The sequence below is a fragment of the Panthera pardus genome, unplaced genomic scaffold, assembly GCF_024362965.1.
Source record: "Panthera pardus isolate Hobbes unplaced genomic scaffold, ASM2436296v1 HiC_scaffold_15, whole genome shotgun sequence".
NCBI classification, from domain to species: domain Eukaryota; kingdom Metazoa; phylum Chordata; class Mammalia; order Carnivora; family Felidae; genus Panthera; species Panthera pardus.
In genome coordinates this window covers 45584446-45607924 of record NW_026526710.1, presented here as the reverse complement: position 1 = coordinate 45607924, position 23479 = coordinate 45584446, and the positions used below count along the sequence as shown (strand labels likewise).

Here is a 23479-nt window from a genome sequence, read left to right as displayed (position 1 = left end):
CTTAACCAACTGAGCCACCCCTCACTTGATATTTTTTAAACAGTGAGTTTCTTTGCTCACTTAAAATACAAATCAATTTATTAAAACATTAATTATTTACATATATACTTTAGGCATACATCTATTCCATAGGGTAGGAGTTATGACTGAAATTACATAAAAGACTGATACTCATGATTTTTTTTAAATGTGCACTTATTAATCTAAAGCATTCCTAATTTAAACCTCATTGTTTTAGATACTAAATATCAAACATATTTATTAGGTTGCTTTTTCCAGCTCCTCAATGATTAGGCTCCACTTAATATCCTACTTGTCGGGGCACCTGGATGGCTCAGTCAGTTAAGCTTCCAACTTTTGATTTCGGCTCAGGTCATGATCTCCTGGTTTGTGGGCTCGAGCCCCCAGTCAGGCTCTGTGCTGACAGTGCAGAGCCTACTTGGGATTCTCTCTTCATCTCTCTGCCCCTCCCCTGCTTGCATGTGTGCCCATGAATGCGCGCTCTCTCTCTCAAAAATGAATAAACATTAAAAAAAATCCCTACTTGTAGGCCAGTTTGGACTCAGTTTCTGAACTCTTACTGACTAAAGCAGGAAGCAGCCCCAGGACATGAGTATCTCACTTAGAGGGCTTGGCATTCTGCCCCCTCCATCTCCATCCTGTGTGTGGTTTTTCGGGCACAGGGCTCCCTGACTCTCAGCTCTCCATTTCCGAGGAGCTCATGGCTCCCATTTGCTGAGACTTTCTCTCAACCCCTGTTGCAAATTCAATCTCAATCACCTGCATCGAGCACAGTATGTAGTATAGAGCCCTCAGTAACTGCCAACATGCTTACCATTTTCCATCCCACCCTCTGACGAGGACTAAAACCCTACCTGGTAGCCAAACACCTTCTCTAGGGACTCATATTTTACCTTGAAACCTAAGCTTTAGTCTTTTTTTCCTTGCACACATTTCTTGGCTGTTTACTTGGAAGGCAGTAAATGATAGCATGACCTAGATTTCTGATGCTGTGTGAAATCCCTGCTTTTCCATCAGGCTGACATAGCTAATATTTTCTTCTATATTGACCAAACTTTATAAAAATTAGAGTCCATTCATGTGTTCACTTGTTTGAAATTCCACTGTCAGCATCAGTTTCAATTCCCTCAATCTCTTGACAGATCTAACACCAACCCCTCCAACCCACCCTCCTAGACTTTTCAAATTGCCATGCTTCTATAACAAGTCATTAGAAACAATACTTAATTCCAATCCAATGCAAAAGATACATATATATATACATGTATATGTCTATATACATATTCATACACATATGTACGTATAAATACATATATTGTATATATACACATAAGCGTATATTTTTATATTTGCATATAGTCTTTTCTTTCCTTACACATTAAAACTCAAAGGATATATATTGTGCTATAACTACTATTTAAGAAAAAGCCAAGATTTATAAATAACAATTTTAAAAATCTATTGACCCTTAGAAGAGTTCTTGGAAAGAGACCAAGCACAAGTCCACACAAAGCATAGAAATAACCAATGCTATCTGCTTGTCATTTTTATAATAACTAGAGTTGATTGAATGTGCTCTTGCAAGGCGACAATAATGGCACATTTTCACAAAGGGCAAACACATGTAAAATGGTTAGTCCAAAATTTGTGAAGTTTAGTTCTTCATTTTTATGTTAGATACACGTAAAAATTTCGAAATGCCGTAACTTCTCCTTTAAAAGTACTTTAAAGGCAAAGGCTAACTATTTTGTTCACAAATGCAACGTCATAAGAATAAAAGCCTCTTGACTATTTTACGTAGACTTAGTTATATGTTGCATAGCCCAAGATCTCTATTAGTCCATGAAGTTAATCTGCATTGTTTTAAAAATAAATAACTGCCAATGTTTACAGCAGCGCCTTCAACAATAGCCAAGTTATGAAAAGAGCTCAAATGTCCATCAACTGATGAATGGATAAAGAAGATTTGGTTTATATATACAATGGACTACTACTTGGCGATGAGAAAGAATGAAATTCTGCCACTTGCAACAATGTGGATGGAAATGGAGGGTATTATGCTAAGTGAAATAAGTTAGAGAAAGACAGATATATGTTTTCACTCATATGTGGAACTTGAGAAACTTAACAGAAGACCATGGGGGAATGGAAGGGGAAAAAATAGTTTCAAACATAGAGAGAGGCAAACCATAAGAGACTCAAATACAGAGAACAAACTGAGGGTTGATGGGGAGGGTGGGGGAGAAAGGAAAATAGGTGATGGGCATTGAGGAGGGCTCTTGTTGGGATGAGCACTGGATGTTGTATGTAAGTGATGAATCACGGAATCTACTCCTGAAACCAAGAGCACACTGTATACGCTGTATGTTAGCTAACTTGACAATAAATTATATTTAAAAAAAAAAAGTGTGAACAATAGGATTGTGAACCCCCAAGAAGAGGAGAAGTAAAAATGCATATCACTAGCATATAGAAAAAAATTAATAAGAAAACACACACACTAAATAAATAAATACATACATAAATAAAAACTGCCACATATTTAAGCAATAAGTTCAGCAGCAAAAGCAAGCAGAAAAATTGTTGGAGAACACGAAAACCACTGTGTCCCAATGTGGCAACAGCAGTAATTTAAGAAATGGTTCTGTTAATCTGGAGGCCTCTAAAGATGCAGCTGAAACTTATCTTCTGGAAGACAGAGTGTGAAGCATGTCACAATAAGGTAACAGAGAGAGGCAGGGCCCGTGTTGACCTGGACAATGCATGCCCCAACTAACCATGGCTTACACATATATGTGTTTATTTGTACCTTTATATTTGCAAACAGGAACACAGAGACACATGCCAATCTCCTTACCAGGTAAAATACATCTGTGAGCCAGACTCAATAAATTTGTAGCAAAAGTAAGCAGCAAAACTAGAAAAATCAAACAAAAAAAAAGTAGTGTCTATTGGAAAGGTATAGGTCCATTTTAAAAATCAGTGTATTAAAATGTAGATGTAGAAATGAGATTTGTCAGACTGTGATATGAACGTAATGATGAAAAATGCTGTCATTTCTCCACAAAAACAACAAAAGAGTCAAAGAAAATATGGCAAAAAACAACCAACCACCCAAACAAAAAACCCCAAAACCAAAACCCCAAAACCAAAAAGTGAGTATGTTTATAGGAGTCATTTTGAGATATATTCCAGAAGCAAATATGTTATGGATTTGAGTCTAAATACATCTTCTTCTCATGAGGAATAATTTCTGAATGTATCAAACATTATAAAATTATACAACTGTGATGTCACTTCCAGAACTCCTGTAAGAACAATTATATTTATAATACAAGCATGCATATGTGTATGTGTGCATGTTTCTGTGCATACCTATATATATGGATATATTCTGCAATTCTAAGGGAAGATTTATCCAAAATGTATAAAAATAACTGTTATCTGTACCCCTCAAATAAGAATGTGAGTTATTTGCTAGCTTATAGAATTAAATTAAGATGATAAAATCTTTGTAAGATTATAACTATGGTACTTTAATCCTTTTGAAATGAAGAAATTATAAGTAAAGCCATTGCTATAAGGTTCAACATACTGAATGTTTGTCATTATTTTATTATCCTATTTTATAGATGAAGAAAATGAGCATTTGAAAGAACATGAAGCATTTCAAAATCCACATTGTGAGTTGGGGAAATGGTTGGAATTTCAAATATGATTTTCCCGATCTCAAGTGTATGCTCTTTATTTCTTTTGCTTATCTTATAATATTTTGTTTGATGTGTATTACATTAACTGATCTTTGGTGGTGTATTTATTTTTTTCTCTATCCCAGGTTGACCTAGATTAGTAATCATTAGCTCAGAAAATAGGAATCTTTGGTTGTTATATGCATTGTATTCTAAAACTATTAATTGGACTTGATTTGACTCAGTATCTTCATATTTGATAACTATTTAAGCTTTATAGAATCTAGGTATTTCTGAAATAAATAAATGGAAGCAATTAACTTCAGAAACCTGAAACCAGTGTTTAGTGATAGGATCACATGGAGGCTACTGAGGAAAGGAAAGATTGCTTTCTCTAGGTCACATTCAATACTCCTTACCTTTGAATTCAATTCAAAACTCCTTACCTCCCTCTTTTGTCTGTAAACAACACATAAATCTTAAGAAAGATTTCTTTGTACTAATTTTATAGTCAGTTCAGAATATTGGAAACAGTTACCCCTCTCTGATTACTTTTATCTTTAGAATTTATATTTTGGGACAGATTAAAAAAATTATTTTGTTTTTGCCCACACCCTGAACATGATCACCCTAGTGTCTCTTCCTTTTTATAATAAGACTTCTGATTTCAGGTGGTTAAAAGAAAAGATGGGTCCTTCAACATTATTGGTAAGTGTTTTCTGCTACTTCTTAAAAACTTCTAAATTACATCTCAAGAGCTTTTTGAGATAGGTTTTTACATCCACTAAAGTAAAATCAGCCTTTTTGGGCAAATGTGACCTTCTCCCTCAAATTCCTTGGGAAGAACTGACTGTGAAGGGGGAAAAATTTATATTCAGGTTAGCAACGTTTTAAAAATTTTAAAGCTCCCTAGGAGTTTATGAATTTTGAATATAAGCAATATCATCTAATTATGTGAGAATGACTTTGCAAATAAACCGGTGTGTTGTATTGCACTTTTGAGTAAACAAACCTCACTGAGTTATGCTAACTTTTCTATTTTTTCTTGTATTTTTTAATCAAGAATGAGTAACAGCACTACCACACCCCACCCCCTAAAAGAAATGTTCAAAATGGACACCATGTCCTTGATCATAGCAGATCAACTGCTGAATTATGATCATTTTTTGCATTTCTGCTAATCATTTCAGAGCCTTAAAATTTATTTCAGAAATCTGTCTTGAAAGACTGTGAAGGGTTAGAAATTTAAAGGGAAAAAAAAATATCCTCCAAAGCTTCTTGGCGACTCTTCCCTGGAGAATAACTTCAGGCTTAATCTCCAAAGTACTAACAGATGTAAACACTTCATATTTTCCACAGGTAATTGCCACATAATTTTCGAATTAATATTTAAAAAAAATAATTACAACCTAACCAAATTACATCTTTCTCTCTTGGGTCAATATAATTTAAATAGAATCAAGGAAGGAAGTAAATGGGTTCAATTCTTGCATTAAAAACCATCTTACGGTACCTGCTCAGGTGTGGAATTTCCTGATTAGGCAAGGAACTTTGAGTTCAGAGTCTCTAGACAAAAGAGCAAGACAGACAGGGGATATTTCCCCCCTGTTCACTGTGCCCATTCTTTCCATAATCCTACAGTGGAAAGCTGTATGGACTTTGAGGTTTGAATTTGATACATTCGCCAACATATGATTAATTGCATTTAAATACCAGCTCTACTTGCCTTTCAAATGAATACAACTCTTTATATAGTAACTACCTTCTGCTAAGAGATCAGAATACTTACAAACCAAATATATTGTCAATTGGTATATGTTATATATGTAAACACATCTGTTTTTTTAAAACATTCAATATTTTTCTTTCTAAACAAATTATTTGAATTTATTTGTGTTGATATTCTTAATTATATTGTACATCAAACATAGTTAAGTGTTTTTTCTTACTCATTTGAAGAAAATTTTCCTTATATCACATGAATAATAATTGATCTTTGTTTAAAATACAAAAAATGAACAAACTTACGTTAACTAAAAGAGAATGAAGTCTTTCTGCAAGTATCATTTAGTTCAATAGGTTAAAATATATACACCCTTAAAAAAAACAAGGTTAATATTTATTAATTATTTCAATGAATACCCATGTGTAAATTATGGAATACTTTATATTGATATTTGATACTCAAAATATTGATTTATAAACCATTTTGAGGAAGGAAGTATTCACTTATTATTTATTTATCAGTGATAGAGTCAGACTAACATTTTACATTTCAGAAATGGTTTTCCACTTGAATAGTAATGGCCATGTATGAAATCCTTGATTATATTTCCCTGCTTTCTGGTACTATGTGCTATATTTATCTTTCGATGCATAGAAATGTAACCATACAACGGCTTCTATTCACCAATCATTTCTGTGACCTGTAACTCAGTAATACATTTCAATATGAATGAAGGTAATGAACTGGGTCAGTATTTCACGTGCCTGTATTATTCAGCAATTCCTATGAAAAGAAGTGGTATGAATAAAGAAGTAATATAAGAAGCTAGTGAGTAAAACAGCAACAGGCAAAAGGAAAGGATGCAAGAAATGGGGTTGGAAAAGAACTTCAGTGAAAGAAAGCAAAGTTAAAGTTGAATTTGCATAGGAAAAGAGATTTGTTTAGTCCTGATTAAATGTCCCTAATTTCTAGATACTCTCTTTTTGTCATATACTATATCTGAATGCTGTCATAAATTTATTAAGATAGATCTATAAATAGATACACACATATATTCATGCATTCAAATATATTTTTTTAAACTCCTACTATGTATAAGACATTGTCCTAAGCCCTGGAGATATATTAGATAAAATCAAAGAGGTATTAAATAGATGAACAATAAAAACCTTGAAGATGTGAAAAGGAAATGAATGATAACTTTTCTAAGGATATCCACTTGACCTAGACAAAAATTTTAAAGCAATGTGTAGACAAGGAGTGACTTAGGTGTAATTTTTTTTTTTATGAAAAAATTTCTACTTGCTATTTTCATTGAAGGTATAAATATCATAATAAGGACTTCCATCTTAATGACTCATTTGTACTAGACTCTCAGAAAATGACAGTCTCTCACCTGCTGTTCTCCAGAGGACATTGTTTCCTTTGTACCATAAACAGAGGATTGCCTCTTCATTGGTAGATCTCAAAAGAAAAAGAAACTGGTCTTTCTAAGGTCATGGTTTAATAATAGTCAAAGAGAAAAATATTAGCTAAAAAAATTGCTGCTCTTTGAAAAAAGTTTCTCAACTTTATAAAGTTTCTTAAATAAAAGCCTTTTAACTACTAGCTAAATCTGAAACACAGTTTTTTAAAAGTCTAAGAATGTCCAGTTGCTATAAATTTGAAAGGTCCAAAGAAGTCATTAAGGTCCTTTTTTAACACTTAACTGTATTTTGTTATTGAAAAAATTCTTCAAAAACATTTAAACTTAATATTCAACAAAGAAAGAAATAAACTAAGTAATTAGAGTTTTACTGATGTTGTCATCAACCTCAATAAGATTAAAAAAGAAAAATCTGTGGTAAAATCATTTAACTTCACCAGTGGCTGGTTCATGCCAATATGTATTGAGGTTTGCAAACTTCTAAAATATGTTTATATTTTGCACACTTGTATTTTATGGAATCAATCACATCCAGACAATGCTTTTCCAGAGTGAAAATTTTAACTCAGAAATAAAATCAGTGGTCATCTGGAAAATATCTAACAACTTGCTCTTGGTGAGGAGGTGTCGATTTTTAATTTTTACTGATTTGCATAGTGTTAAAATTTCTTCTATCATAACTGTCTTCAAGCCACCAACTTGGCGTCACTGGGAATGGAGTTGGGAAAAGATGCACACACTCTACTTCATGAGCCAAGGGGAGGAGCTGGCTGCAGCAAATCACTGGATTATTTGATCAGATATAAGTTGCTATCGATTGTACAACACCATTTTAGCTACCAGGAAGAAGTAAATGCTGTCAATTCAATTATTACAAAATCCTTTCTTTTTTTTTAAAAATTTTTTTTTTCAACATTTCTTATTTATTTTTGGGACAGAGAGAGACAGAGCATGAACGGGGGAGGGGCAGAGAGAGAGGGAGACTCAGAATCGGAAACAGGCTCCAGGCTCCGAGCCATCAGCCCAGAGCCTGACGCGGGGCTCGAACTCACGGACCGCGAGATCGTGACCTGGCTGAAGTTGGACGCTTAACCGACTGCGCCACCCAGGCGCCCCTACAAAATCCTTTCTTATTAGTCTTCCCCGCCGCCCCCCACTTACTAGAAAAGCTCTTTCAAAGATTCTCTGGCTCCAGAAGGGTTTCCCATCCTCTATTCAACTTGAGAAACTGAAAGAGATGGAAAGATATGCAGATAAAGGGAGTTCTGGATAGATGTGCCATCACTAGAACTGGGTAGTAGCTCAAAGAAACCTAAATTGTCTGGCAGTGTTCTTGCCTTATGGAAAAGCCAATCCAGGGATGTTAAGGCTCATGCTTGACAGAGAGGAGTTGTTGCAAAATAATTGTATAGATAAGACCTGAGAGGTTTGTGGTGGAGAGATCTTACCCTAACAGCAGCTGGACTTCTCCCTTAGTTGAGTCAAAGTCAGAAGCAGCATCAATCACTGCAAACCAACTATAAGACACCACATCATTTTAAGACTATAGAAGTCTGAAAAAACACAGTCATAAAGTTAATAAGATATGGTGTATCTTATTGATACAATAAGCAAAGCTTACAATAAGCAAAAGCTTCCATCAGAACCAATACCGGGGGAGGAACACTTAAACTATAATTGGTGAATTGCTGGAGGCTCAGTGTGAACAAGACTGAGTTAAAAACTCAAGGGATGGGGTGCCTGGGTGCCTCAGTCAGTTAAGCATTCGACTTCAACTCAGGTCATGATCTCACAGGCCCCACGTCAGGCTCTGTGCTGACAGCTCAGAGCCTGGAGCCTGCTTTGGATTCTGCGTCTCCCTCTCTCTCTGCCCCTCCCCCTCTCTCAAAAATAAATAAACATTAAAAAAAAAAAGAAAAAAACTCAAGAGAGCCTCAGTCTTAGGAAAGCTCCTACACTTTTGTGAGTTGTACCTCCAGGTGCCCAACCAGGAAGAAAACAGAAGGAAAGAAGGAAAAAGAGATTGTAGAAAGTGAAAGAAGGAGAAGAAAGGATGGTGGGAAGGAGGAAGGAAATAATGGAAAAAAAATAAAAAGAAAGCATAAAAATCTACCTCTGGTTCTGAAAACAATTCTAAAATTTTGGATCATAGCTACACAGGACAACTGCAGCCTGAGTGAAATCAGAGCCTTGTCTTTTAAGGTGACACCATTCAACCAACCAACATGTATTTGTTCAGATAAGTTATCACATGACTAGTAACCAAATTTGCCTTTGTGTAATATTCCTCCTATCTGTTCAAAAGAAATGATAATGAAAAGGAAAAACTAGAGCACATTTGTTTCCTTTCTACTATTAATAACATTGATGTACTTCAGGTTGAGAAACAAAAAGCGATCACTAGGTAAATAGCAAGATTTTTGTCTTAGTTTCTTTTACAGCTTTGAGAGTTAAAAGAAATACCATCTAGGGGAATGAAACTACAAAATAGAAACAGATACACCCACTCTCACTCTATAAAATCAGAGAACCCTGGAAAGCAATTTAATCTGAAGAACATTTAGAATCTTGATTAAAGTCATTGTTTATTGCCCAGCACAGATACCATTATATCAATGAGTTGAGGTTTACCATCAGCCACATCAGAACAACATTGCCTTCAGGGAAATTTTAAGAGACCCATTCAGTTATGTCCTAAAACTCTTCCAATACCCAGACTTCAAAATTGTGATGATGAATATGTGAAAAAGGAAAAAGTGTATAGCCCACTAATGGAAGACTTCAAAATATTTCTATCAGCTTCAAACCAATGAGCAAAAACAAACTGCAATGCTGTAATGAACTGTTAGAATAGAAGATAAAAGGAAGACGAAGTTTCTGGAAAAAAACTTTTCTAGAAAAAAAATTTAGTTTTATTCTTATGTTTATTTTGCACTATTGTTTGATTTTCAAAATGCACAAAAAAGTTGTAGATTTCTTTTTTATTTTGTTTTTTTTCCCCCTTTTAACAGTTATCTCTCTCTTTAAAATGTTATGTGCCACCAGGAAAAACAATACACCCTATATGAATGTTCAGCATGCATTCCTACACTGTGCCTCTTTGTTATCAGATAGAATTTTAAACCACAAAATACAGAGATAAATATAAGTCTCATTAAATGGAAAGGAGAGGGGAGGCTCAAGATGGCAGAATAAAAAGATCCTGAACTTACCTCCTCCCACAAACACACCAAATCTACAGCTTCATATGGATGAATTCCCTCTGAGAAAGACCTGAAAACTACTAGAACAGCTCATGCACAACAAAGATTAACAAGACCACATTGAAAGGGGTTGGAGAACCAGAGACACAGTCTTACCCTGGTGTAGTGACCCACAACCAGGAAGGATATCACAGTTATGGAGTTTATCCTTGAGGACCAAGGAGTTTTTTTCCTACATCAGGCAGCTCAACCTTGGGGCTCACACTGGAGGGGCTATCCCTTAAAACATCCAGCTTAGAAAACCAATGGGGCCAGGAGACACAAAAGTCTGTGGGGAATGGAAAGTCCATTCTCAAAGGGCTTATGCACAGATTCACTCACCCTGAGAACCAGTACAAAAGCAACAGTTTGAAAAACACCTGGACCAAACATGAAGGAGATTTTTTAGCTAATCCCAAAGCATCTGCCAGGGGTGCAGGGATCAGTTGGGACTTTCTCTGAATGCAAAGGCATTGGTTGACACCAATTTTGCCTTTTCATTACCCCTTGCTAGCACCAGTGGGCTTGCTAAAGCCAGAAGATTTATGTAGTCCACACAGGGGACACCCCTTGGTCACCTGACTCTAGTGATTAGGGGAGGGGAAGGGGTTATGTGTCTGGACTAAAACAATCAGAAAGACAGTTCTTGGCAAGCTACCATCCCCAGGGCACAACACAGACAGCAGGCTGAACTCCCAGTCTTCCAGTGAAAAAGGCCTATTTGTCCTGGAGCTTCAGGCTGAAGGGCAAATACAGATTTACCACACATCTAGGGGCTAACAGAGGTGATCTCAGGGAACATAGGCCAAGGGATACCATTGTCACACTCTCCCTGGGCCTCTGTCGATCTCACTGGTACCTCTCAGAAAAGAGCTTATCCAGTTGTCAGGAGCTCCAATTTTTGCACTGTAACCAAGAAGATATATTCAAATCACCTGGTCTGAAGGCCAGTAGAGGTTATGATGGTAGTTTCACCGGACTATATATGTTTGCATATTTTATTTTTTTAATGTTTATTTTATTTTTGAGAGAGACATAGCATGAGTGGAGGAGGGGTAGAGAGGGAGATACAGAATTCAAAGTAGGCTCCAGGCTCTGAGCTGTCAGCACAATGCCTGATGCAGGGCCTGAACCCATGAACCCTGAGATCTTGACCTGAGCTGAAGTCAGATGCTTAACCAACTGATCCACCCAAGTGCTCCTGTGTGCATACTTTAAAAGCTGCTGCCTGAGAGTCTGGCTTCCAATAAGCTTGAAACTAGATGCTGACTGAGATCTCTCCCTTTGGAATACTGACAAGGCTTGGCACACCTATAACAACTGGGAACTATTAAGAATAAGTCGGGCAGCTTAGACAATCACAAAGATTTGAAAGATAACCAAGAGCTGCAGCAAGGTTGAATGATAAAGTTCATTGCCTACACAAGGCCACTCTTCAAGATGGAGGAGAGGTAACTGTTTTGTCCAATACATAGAAACAGAGAGAAAGAGTCAAGCAAAATAAGGTAACAGAGGAATATGTTCCAAATGAAAAAACAAGATGAAACCCCAAGAAAAACCCTCAATGAAATGGAGTAATTTATCTAATAGAGTTCAAAACAATGGTCATAAAGAGGTTCACCAATCTCAGGAGAATGGATGAACATGGTGAGAACTTCAAGAAAAAGACAAAAACAAAACAAAACACCAAGAAAGTATCATACAGAAGTCACAGAGCTGAAGAATATAATAACTGAACTGCAAAATACAGTAGAGGGCTTCAACAGCAGACTAAATGAAGCAGAAGAATAGATCAGTGGCCTGGAAAATAGAACAATAGGGCTCACCCAAACAGAGCAGAAAACAAAAAAGAATTTTAAAAAATGAAGGTAGTTTGGGGCACTTGGGTGGCTCAGTCAGTTGAGTATCTGACTTTTGATTTTGGCTTAGGTCATGATCCCAGAGTTGTGGGACTGAGCCCCACATTGGGCTCCATGCTCTCTCCCTCTTCTCTTCCCCCATTCTCTCTCTCTCAATCTCTCTCTCTAAAAAAAAAGTGAAGGTAGCTTAAGAAACATTTAAGACAACATCAAATGAAATAACATTATTATTATTGGGATACCACAAGGAAGAGAGAGAAGTGGTAGAGACTTACTTGAAGAAATAAAGCTGAAAACTTCCCTAACCTAGAGAAGAAGACTGACATTCATTTTCAAGGAATGCAAAAAGTTCCTACTTAGATAAAGCCAAAGAGATCCACACCAAGACACATTATAGTTAAAATGTCAAAGTCTAAAGAAAAAGAGAGACACTTAAAAGCAGCAAGAGATAAACAACTTGTTATATACAAGGGAACTCCAATAAGTTTGTCAGCTGGTTTTTCAACAGATATTGCAGACCAGAAAAGAGTGGCATAATATATTCAAAGTGCTGAGAGCAAAAACTTCCAACCAAAAATACTCTACCCAGCAAGTTTATCATTCAAAATTGAAAGAAAGATAAAGAGTTTTCCAGACAAGCAAAAGCTAAAGGAGTTCATCACCACTAAACCAGTATAGCAAGAGATATTAAAGGGAATTCTTTAAGCTGAAAAAGAAGCTCTAACAAGTAACATACAAAAAATATGAAAATAAAAATGCCACTGGTAAAGGCAAATCTAGTAAAAGTAATAGATTAGCCACTTATAAAACTACTATGAAGTTTAAAAGACAAAAGTAGGGATGGAAAAGGTATTCCATGCAAATGGACACATTTTCTTTACAAAAAGAAAGCAGGCATATCTATACTTATATCACACAAAATAAACTTTAAAAAAGAAAAGATTGTGGGGCACCTGGGCGTCTCAGTCAGCTAAGTGCCCTACCTTTACTCAGGTCATGATCTCATGGCTTATGAGTTTGAGACCCACGTTGAGCTCTGTGCTGACAGCTCAGAGTCTGCAGCCTGCTTCAGATTCTGTGTCTCCTTCTCTCTCTGCCCCTCCCCCACTCACACCCTGTCTCTCCTTCAATAATAAATAAACATTTAAAAAAAATTTAATAAAAGGGCATTGCATAATGATAAAGGGATCCATCCAACAAGAATAAATAACATCTTTAAATTTTTATACACCCAAGATAGAAGCACCTAAATATATAAAACAAATATTAATAGACCTAAAGGGGGAAATTTACAACAGTAAAATAATAATATACAGAATATAATATATATACAGAATATATATATATACAGAATTTATATATAAATATATACAGAACATTATATCTGAAAGCAACAGAATACACAGTCTTCTCAAGTGCACATGGAACATTCTCCAGGACAGATCCTAATGATGAAAGAAATTGAAGAAAAGATAAATAAATGAAAAGATATTCCACGTTCATGGATTGAATGAATTAATATTGTTAAAATGTCCATACTACTCAAGCAATCTATAGATTCAATGAAATCCCTATCAAAATTCCAATGCTATTTTTCACAGAACTAGAACAAATAATTCTCAAATTTGTATGGAACCACAAAATACAACAAAGAGCCAAAGCAGTCTTGAGAAAGAACAAAGGTGGAGGCATTATGCTCCCTAACTTCAAACTTTACTACAAAGCTATAGTAATCAAAATAATATGGTATTGAGATAAAAACACATAGATCAATAGAACAGAAAAGAGAGCCCAGAAATAAATCCATGCTTACCTGGAGCCAAGAATACATAATGAAGAAAGGATGGCATTTTCAATAAATAATGTTGGGATAACTGGAAAGATACATACAAAAGAATGAAATTTGATTACTATCTTACACCATGCATAAAAATTGACTCAAAATTGATTACACTTGAATGTAAGACCTGAAACCATAAAACTGTTTGGAGAAAATACAGGCAGTAAACTACTTAACATCTGTCTTCATGACAGTTTTTTTTGATTTGACACAAAAACAATGGCAACAACAACAACAACATAAACAAATAAGACTACATCCAACTAAAAAGTTTTTGCATACCAAAGAAAATAACCATCAAAATGGAAAGGCAACCTACTGAATGGGAGAAAAAATTTCAAACTATGTATCTGATAAAAGGTGAATATCCAAAATATATAAATAATGCAGACAATAGTGAAAAAGCAAACAGTCCAACTTAAAAATGGGCAGAGGATCTAAATAGACATTTTTCTAAAGAAAATATATAGGTGGTCACAGGCACACAAAAGATGTTCAACATCTCTAATCATCACAGATATGCAAACCACATATAGCCACAATGAGATATCACTGTACAACTATTAGAATAGCTATTATCAAAAAGATAAGAAATGACAAATGTTGATGCGGATTTGTAGAAAAGAATCCCTTGTATATTGCTGGTGGGAATGTAAACTGGTGCAGCCACTATGGAAAACAGATGGTCATTCCTCAAAAAATTAGAAGTGGAATTACCATATGATCCATTTATTACACTTCTGAATATTTGTCCAAACAAAATGAAAACATGAAATTAAAAAGATACATGCACTCCTATGTTTACTGTAGCATTATATACAATAACCAAGATATGGAAACAACATAAATGTCGATCAATAGATGAATGAATAAAGGATATGTGATTATACTCACACACTCACACACACACACACACACACACACACACACACACACACCAGAATACTACTCAGCCATAAAAATGAATGAAGTCTTGTCATTTGTGACAATATGAATAGAACTTCAGGGCATTATTTTAAGTGAAATAAATGATACAGAGGAAGAAATACCATATAATTTCAATTATGTAGAGTATAAAAAACAAAACAATCCAAATAGAACTCATAGATACAGAGAAGATTGGTAGTCACCAGAAGGGAAGGGAGTTGGGGTTGAGCAACATGGGAGAAAGGGGTCAATTGTATGGTGACGAATGTTAACTAGACTTAGTGTGGTGATCTCTTTGTAGTGTATACAAAAATCAAATTTTATGTGATACGCTTGAAACCAGTATAATGTTATATAGCAATCTTACCTCAATTTAAAATATCTACACATATTTATAAATATATATGTAAATATATAGGTATGCCTAATTAGCATTTGGATATACAAGTGCTTCCAAGTGTATCATAAAAATAATCACTTTAGGTAAGTAGTTGGAGCAGGTTAAAGTAACAATCTAAATCAAAGGTTGAAATCTAAAAAGCAAGAAAACAAAAGGGGAGCTTTGTATGTTCAGAAGCAGATATTACAAAGTAAAACAGTATAGATTGTTGAAATCAAGTTAAATACACACAATTTATAGGCTAAATTAGACTTTTTTGAGCACAGCTTTCCGCATACCACATTTATAAAATGTGATTAAACACTTATTAACTAAATGTGCTTTTTTCAAGGTCTGTGTTAAGTAGAACAGTAGCCAAGATATGAAAGTAGATGGCTGCTCCCAGCTCATTAAAAAATGTGGTCCCAGTGCCAACTACAGGCATTGTATTGTGTGAAAATAGCATTCATCACTGCCACATCTAAACACAGGAAAAGAACAAATAAATAGGTTCACTAGGCTGGATGGGCTTTTGATACCCATGTACTCCCACCATGCTTCACCCTCAATGAGCTATTATCTCATATATCTCAGAGAGGTAAATGCTTAACTTTTTTCTTTCTGTGATACACAGCAGAAAAGAACAAAGCAATCTGCTGCCTCTCCTAATACTATTTCTTGTTTTCTTGTTTTATGACAACTCATATTTAGGAAAATTCTTAAATTCTAAATCATACATATATATATATGATATTTTTATATGATATGATATATATTATATATGATATATATATATGATATATATATATATATCATACATATATATGATATTTTTTGGCCATTTGGCCTCTGGAAGAAACTGAGTTATTTGATCGTCAAACTTTAGCCACACATATGTGAACCCTACCTCTATTACTGACTTGGAAAAAGATTTGCCTTGCTTCTTGGGATATCTGAGTAGCAATATTTCCCCAGAGAGAGAAAAAAGTAAGTTTGCTTCAGAGGCAAGTCAGAAAGGTTCTCCTTCAGGAAATAGACCAAGAAGTGCTATTAGCAGGGGTAAATATTGAAATACTAATCACTCAGTACATCATGGCAGCCTTGATGAGTATAGTTGCCTTCCCTGTCAGAACATGTGCTGGTCTGACACACCAGTGACTGTACCAGTGGGCACCAGTTGACCCTTCTGGCTGGATCATTAGCTCCAGCATAACCCAGTTAGGCATCTCATGGGAATGGACACCAGCACAGCCAACATCAAAGGGCAGTGGGATTGATACACACTCCGGGATACAGTGACATCACTACGTGAGAATTTTCACAAATCCTGTTTCTTGGACTACTTACCTAATACTGTTTGAGGTGCTTGTTAAAAGTTCAGATTCCTGAACTTTAGAATGAGAAACTATGGAGTTTCTTCAGGAACTAGGAGATTCTACTACATATTTTGGATGATATTTATATTCACCAAAGTTAGAGAATCAATGTACTATATGTATGGATCGACTTAACGGAAGCATTCAGAAACATTTCCAGGTAAGTTATCTCTGTAGGGAAGAGTCATTGGCATTAGTTAGGGAGAACATATATAACCATGACAGAGCCAAAAGGGCCATAAGTCTAAGAATGAGTCTTCACACTAGAGCAATGACAATGAAATTATATTGTGCTCCCTGAGTTTTTTGGTAGATAAAATATACCTCTATGAATTCTCTGATTAGTGTGATATGTTTCCTAAATTTAGAATTGGAACTTAAGCCAATCAAAGTATGGACTACTTCATCAATTACAGGGATATAGACAATGCATGCCATTTAAGCTCATTCCCTTTTCAATCCTCTATATAAACTGAAATATATACTTAGTATCATAATCTTTCTACCCCTTCCTGCCTTACCTGGTGGACAAGAACTTTCTAATCACTGCAGGTATATGCTCTGTTGTAACAGGGGATAATTCATCCTAGATAGAAAAAGGACATCCTTGTAAGTTCTACTTTCTCGGTTGTGTTTTCACATATACCAAGTAACTCCTTTATAACAAATTCAAGTTTTCTAAAATTCCTAATACCGGACAAGTCTGTGTAGTGATGTAATGTGAAACTACTCATTGGATTCTTTTTTATATGTGAGTCTCCTGTGAGATTATTTGTGTTAATTCCATTATATTAAGCAACTTTCAACCTCTGGGCAATAATTATTTTTCTAGACTCTTAGTCTAGAATATTAAGTCTAATTGATGATCCAAGGAAGGTAATGCTCAAGAATGATCTACACTGTTCACTTAGTATCCATAGATGACATCACTAACTCTTTACTTTCTAAATGTATTATCTCTTCCATTGTTCAAGAGACTGGTAACGACTTTATTTGTAAATTACTTTAACAGTACACAATCAAAACAACAGCTTTAAAATTACTGTTACATGGATCCCTGGGCTAAGGCACTACCTATAATAAAATGAATCTTTCCAAGGAGAAACCTTTCCTTTTCTCTCTTAGCTTCACATTAGCAATTCGATCTTAACTGTTTTTCAATATTTTAAAATTTATCCCAACCTTAATTGTGTAAGCATAATATATATGAAATTTTGAGATGCATTATTTTCCAACTTATTTAGCAATACAAAAAACCATAAGTGTGCTTCTTAAAGAATATATGTTTCATCAGTTCAGCATGGTATTTTTTTTTGTCCCATCATTATGCACTTTAGTATTTAGAAACTAGTGGCTATTTTTTAATTTATTCATTCATTGATTTTTTTTTCTCCCAGTAAACATTCATATACCCAGTAAACATATTTAAGCACTCACCCGATTGCCAGCCCTGAGCACTCAGGTGAAATACTAGTGAGGACTCCCTTCTGTGTTAGAATTCACAAAAGGAATAATACTGATCTTAAAAACTAAAAGCTAAATGCATCATCTGTTCATCCAAAGGCGTTTGTCAAATACATACCAGGCTTACGGCATCCTCCAGGTCTTAGACATGTTCTAAATGTTAGGGTAATGTAACCTCAGTATTTCTATATTCTACTGTGTCCTCAACAAACAGGAGATTCTGGAGATTTCTGGGGAAATCAGAAGATTTGGTTTCTTATGTGTGTCTGTTCTCTTACATTATATAATATTGAAGTATTATACATGTACATATATATGTATATAGTATATATTATATGTATATATAAATATATATGTATAGGTATAAATATATACAATATTTATATAGCACCTACATATAGTATATATATAGTGTTGGAGTATGGACTTTTTGATATTTTGCTAGTGAGATCCCCTAAAGTGTACATTCTCATTTAGGACAATTCACTGCCCTTAAAGTTGAAGTGTGAGCTCTCTAGCACAAAAGATAGCATAATGTCTACATGTTACATAACAGACGTTATAAAGAAGTGTCTTTATTCTTTTTGCTCTTGATCCTTCCTTCTCCGATTTGCACATTGCCCAACCTACACAAAATGCCACACTCTTCCACGAGTCCCCATTTACCAGAAAACCTACTGCTTCCCTGGGGAAAATTCCACCTTCTGCTAATAATAGGAAGCCTTTCCTATTGTTTCTTTTCTGCACCGTAGGCCTGAAATTAAACTCAGGATTTCTGTTGTATAAGTATACATGGCCAATTCAGCTCAGCCTAAGAGGTCATAAACAGAGCATGAGCTTTAAACTATGAACAGAGCTTCCTGATGGAATGAGCTATTAAATAATATAGCTCTCATAGATAAATATTTTTCAGAGACCACAAGCTCTAAACTCATGAGAGATTCTAGTCATATAGTTACAGTGGTTCTCCATTATTTCCAAAGCATTATTGGACTCTTTTGTGCTCATCCTAAGGCCCAGTACACCACAAAAAGTCACTCGATCTAGTTTTCTGATGTTTGCTCATTTACTCAATCATACACTGAGCAAGGAAAAATTGACAGTGTGTCACTGGTCTAGGCTCCGGGTATCAACAGTATCTGGAGCATATTAAAGGCATAGTCTTAGAAGAGGTTTCTTTGGATAACAAACAAAAAGAGATACAGGCCTCAGATCATATCATAAAGAATTCTAAGTTTTAAAGACAATAGAAGAGGCTGAGCTTGGGAAGTAGGGTACAAATAGGCGAGGGGAAATACCAGGAGAGTGTTGGAACATAGTTACAAAGGGAAGGGAATGCTTCAACATTATTCAATGTAGGTAAAAAGTCTAGCAAGTAAAGCTATGGATAAAGTTCATTAGATTTACTCACCTGGAGATTATTGGTGACCTTGGTGACAACTGCCTGGTGTTGTGGTGGAGATGATGGTGAATCCAGATTGGAATGGGCTGACGGATAATTGGAGATGAAGAAGTAAGTAGACACAGTGAGTATAGAAAACTCATGGAAAAGGGAGGGAGAGAGCAGTGGCTATGTGGAGATAGGTTGATGAATTCAACTATTGTGTTTAACAAGGGAAGATCTGCACACGTTTAACAGTAAATAATAGGTTATTCAATAATTTCAGAAGGGAGTGGATGTTGCCTTCATCAATTTAACTGTTTTGATTCAGGGTCTCCCTACTTGTTCTACCAAAAGTCTCCAATTAAACTGTTTTGATTCAATAATGTTCTCTAAGATTAAATGGTATGGGGAACCATTCAAGTAAGACATATTCTGTACTCTCCTTGACAGTAGGAGTGTGACAAATCTTTAAGTCCAAAGGGCTTTATACTGTATTAAATGCTGAGATGGAGAAACAGATATCACACTATGAGAGTGGAAGGAGCATTAATTCAAATTTGGTAAGCAAAATCTTCCTGGAAATGTTTTTGTTTGAAAAACAATTTCATAGCCAGAATAGGGCAATTCTGGGAAAGGATAGATACATGAAGGCACTGAGACTTTTAAAAATATTATATATTCAGAAACTGGAAGTAGGTAGATGTAACTCATGAAAATCTCTATATCTCGTGTGGAGAAAGGAATGGTTTGCAAAGAAAGGAGGCAAAGCCCTGCCCCTGAAGGGGTTTGTGGCATAAGCTATGGAGTTGGATCTCTATCTGGAGAAATCTGGGGAACCATTGAAGGATTTAAGAAGAATGAGACCATCATCATCATCATCATCTCCATAAAAGCTAACGTATTGAGTGCATATGCTGTGCTATGCATAAGTTTAAGCACTGTCCATGCGTTATCATTTAATTCTCTTAAACACGCACAGAAGTAAGCATGAATCTTATCCCCAAATTAATAATTTGGAAATGAATGTATTGCTTACAGAATTGACCCTTGGAACTGAATGCCAGAATCTTCACCTGTGCTACCCATAAAAGCCAGCCACTTTTACCACCACCCTCTATCAAAGGTGGGTTCTGTGGGGCCTGTTTGCTTCTTTACATTGTTCTTCTGTAGCAAAGCCTCAAATTTGAGTTTCTGGTTCCTGGATTGTATTCTTGTGCCCGAGCTATTAGGAAGCCTGGAAAGGCCAGGTCTAGTTCCTGTCTCTCAGTAAGGCAGGATTCATAAACAGGGACATTCTTCTACCAGAGAATGGTGTTTCAAAACATCCTAAGAGGCCACACTGTGTGTCAAATGATCTCTAAAGCCCCCACAAGATGGTATACAAACATAAGACAACATTTGTCACTATAAAACCTTTTCTTAAATAAAAGAGTGGAATAGTGTAAAAGATGTATTTCAAGATGAGTGATGCATGATGGGAGACTAGTTCTGCCATGTAATAATCATGTGACTTCTAAAAATTCCTTAAAGTCTTCAGGCTTACCTTCCTCTTCTATAAAATAATTTACAATGACATGTAAACTAAATGTAATGTATAGTAGGGCAGGGAGAAAGCAGCTGAGATCAAGAGTTAGTTGCATGCTCTAGCGACTGAACCAGGTAGGTGCCCCCAGAGCTAATATTTAAAAAGCAACAGTTTCTGCATTCTAGGGTCTAAGCTAAAATGTCTTAGGCAAGCCTTTCACACAATATTTAGTGGTGCAGAGGTAAGGCAAGGCTATAGCCACTATTCCTTTAAAGAGTAAGAATATAGCGATTATTCTACACAAACATACTTGAGACTGGACTCTCAGATTTCTGTTTAATAAATGATGTTATAATGATCTTTTTTTTTCTATGAAAAAATATTTATAACTTAAAAAAAAAAACTTCTTATAGTGCCTTAAGCATGGTTTGTTAAATGTGCCAAGTCAGAGGGGTATCGTTATCTTATTTGGGGATAGAGGGCAAGTTAGATCTCAAGAACTCAGAGGCAGAACAGGGAGAAAGCCCAGGGCTGGTCACTCTAAGGAATAGCAGAACCATAGCACACAGGAACCAGTTAGGTTTTCCTTTTCTGCTTTGTAATTCTGTTACTTTATCTTAAATATTTACTTAAGTCTATTCACCACACAGCCTTGTAGTCCCTGTTGTTGTGATTAAAGAGAAGGGATTGTGTCCACCCTCAGGTCATAGCTAACTAGGGAAGAAGGGTTACAGCTTGGAGCAGCAGTCACCAGATGGTCAGGAGAGCACACTGGCATAACCAGAGGAGGTACAGTGAAGGGACAGGAAACAAGCGACAGCCAGGAAGAGATAAGCTCTTACTGGGATTCCTCAGAAATAATTGAGGGAGAGCTGGACCTACATACTCCTGCAAGATGGAGCTGTAGCAGACACTGATGGCGCCCTCCTAATCGGACTGGTGGACGATCTCTGTAACCTTGTCCCAGCTTCAGTGCACTTTGCAGCTGACTGTATTTGCTACTTGCTGAGGAGCTCTTACCCTTATGGGGAGCCAGAAGTACAGGGGAAATTATTCCCCCACCGCCCAGCCACCATCCCTAACGGTATGGCTGACTGACTAGTATGAGAATACAGAGGCTCCGCTCCTTTGCCTCAAGCCTGGACAGTCCCTGGGTTATTACCATTACAGAGCTCCCTGAGGGCTGGGGCAGAATATGGGATTCAACTGATGCCACAGGCTTAGGCGAATGCCTCTCCTGCTTCCTCCCAGGGGAATTTCCTTAACAAATCACTTGCACCTGAATTCCTGCCTCAGGGACTGCTTCTGGGAGGATTAATAGAAGACAGGGCTCTGCTCAGTGTGATTGGGTAAGAGAAGGGAAGTTAGACCCCATTACCTGGAGAATGAGGCACCTTGGATTTAGTTACGTAAAGATGCCTAACACACAGCTAACACTTGCTCCTCTGTTTCACAACTGTCCTTGACCTCCAAGTTCAGGTGTGGAAGCTTAAAGTAATCAATTCCCTGTTCTTCCTCACTAAAATCATCATAGCTTTTGGACTAACTTAACTGTTTTAAGGGAACAAAGGAGACTATCTGCAAAAAAAAAAAAAATTTTTAACTGATACCTTTTTAAAAATAAGGAAACTTACAAATTGAAATATTTATATTTAAGCTAGCAGATATGACTTCATATTTCAGAAATAGGAATTGGTAGAATGTTTTTCAAAATGTAAAAACTTGGGGTGCCTGGGTGGCTCAAACCGTTAAGTTTCCGACTTTTGATTTAGTTCTCATCGTTCATGAAATTGAGCCCCAAGTCAGGCTCTGTTCTGACACCACAGTGACTGCTTGGGATTCTCTCTCTCCCTCTCTCTCTGCCCCTCTTCTGCTCTCTCTTTTTCTCTCTCTCAAAATAAATAAATAAACTTTAAAAAATGTAAAAAACTTTAAAACCTCCTTTTAATGGTATTTTTATATACTAGTCATATTTTTCATTATAATGGCCCTCCTCTGTGTGGTGATTATGGAACCATATAAACATGAAATTCTTGTTAGAGGAAAGCAAGTGATGTTTGCCAAGTAAATAGACACAACAGTTTATACACCATTCTATACTAAAATTTATTTCATTTATTTATTTATTTTGAGAGAGAGCACGTGAGCGGGGAAGGAGCAGAAGGAGAAGGAGAGAGAGAATCCCAAGCAGACTTCACACTATCAGCGCAAAGCCCAACGAGGAGCTTGATCTCATGAATGATGAGGTCATGACCTAAACCAAAATCAAGAGTCTGATGATAACTGACTGAGCCACCGAGGTGTCCCTATACCATTCATATATACAGATATTTTCTTCCCTCCTTCCAAAAGTTGGCTAGCTCTTCTATAAAGCTCTTGAAGATCTGTAGGCAGTAATTATATATGTAAACCTTATTTAAAAAAATTTTTTAATGTTTTATTTTTGAGAGAAGTGAGAGACAGAGCATGAGCAGGGGAAGGGCAGAGAGAGAGGGAGACACAGAATCTGAAGCAGGCTCTAGGCTCTGAGTGGTCAGCATAGAGCCTGACATGGGGCTCGAACTCACGGGCTGTGAGATCATGACCTAAGCTGCAGTCAGACACCCAACTTACAGAGCCAC

At 36.1% G+C, this 23479-nt stretch overlaps 1 long non-coding RNA gene across 1 annotated transcript in view; it reads left to right on the top strand.

The window, feature by feature from the left end:
- The window catches only part of LOC109276451 (uncharacterized), a 93894-nt gene that overhangs the window by 48392 nt on the left and 22023 nt on the right, over nt 1–23479 (top strand). Inside the window, exons 4-5 of the long non-coding RNA XR_002084671.2 lie at nt 3654–3704; nt 4382–4418. This is a non-coding gene — a long non-coding RNA (uncharacterized LOC109276451). The remainder of the gene's footprint in view (nt 1–3653; nt 3705–4381; nt 4419–23479) is intronic.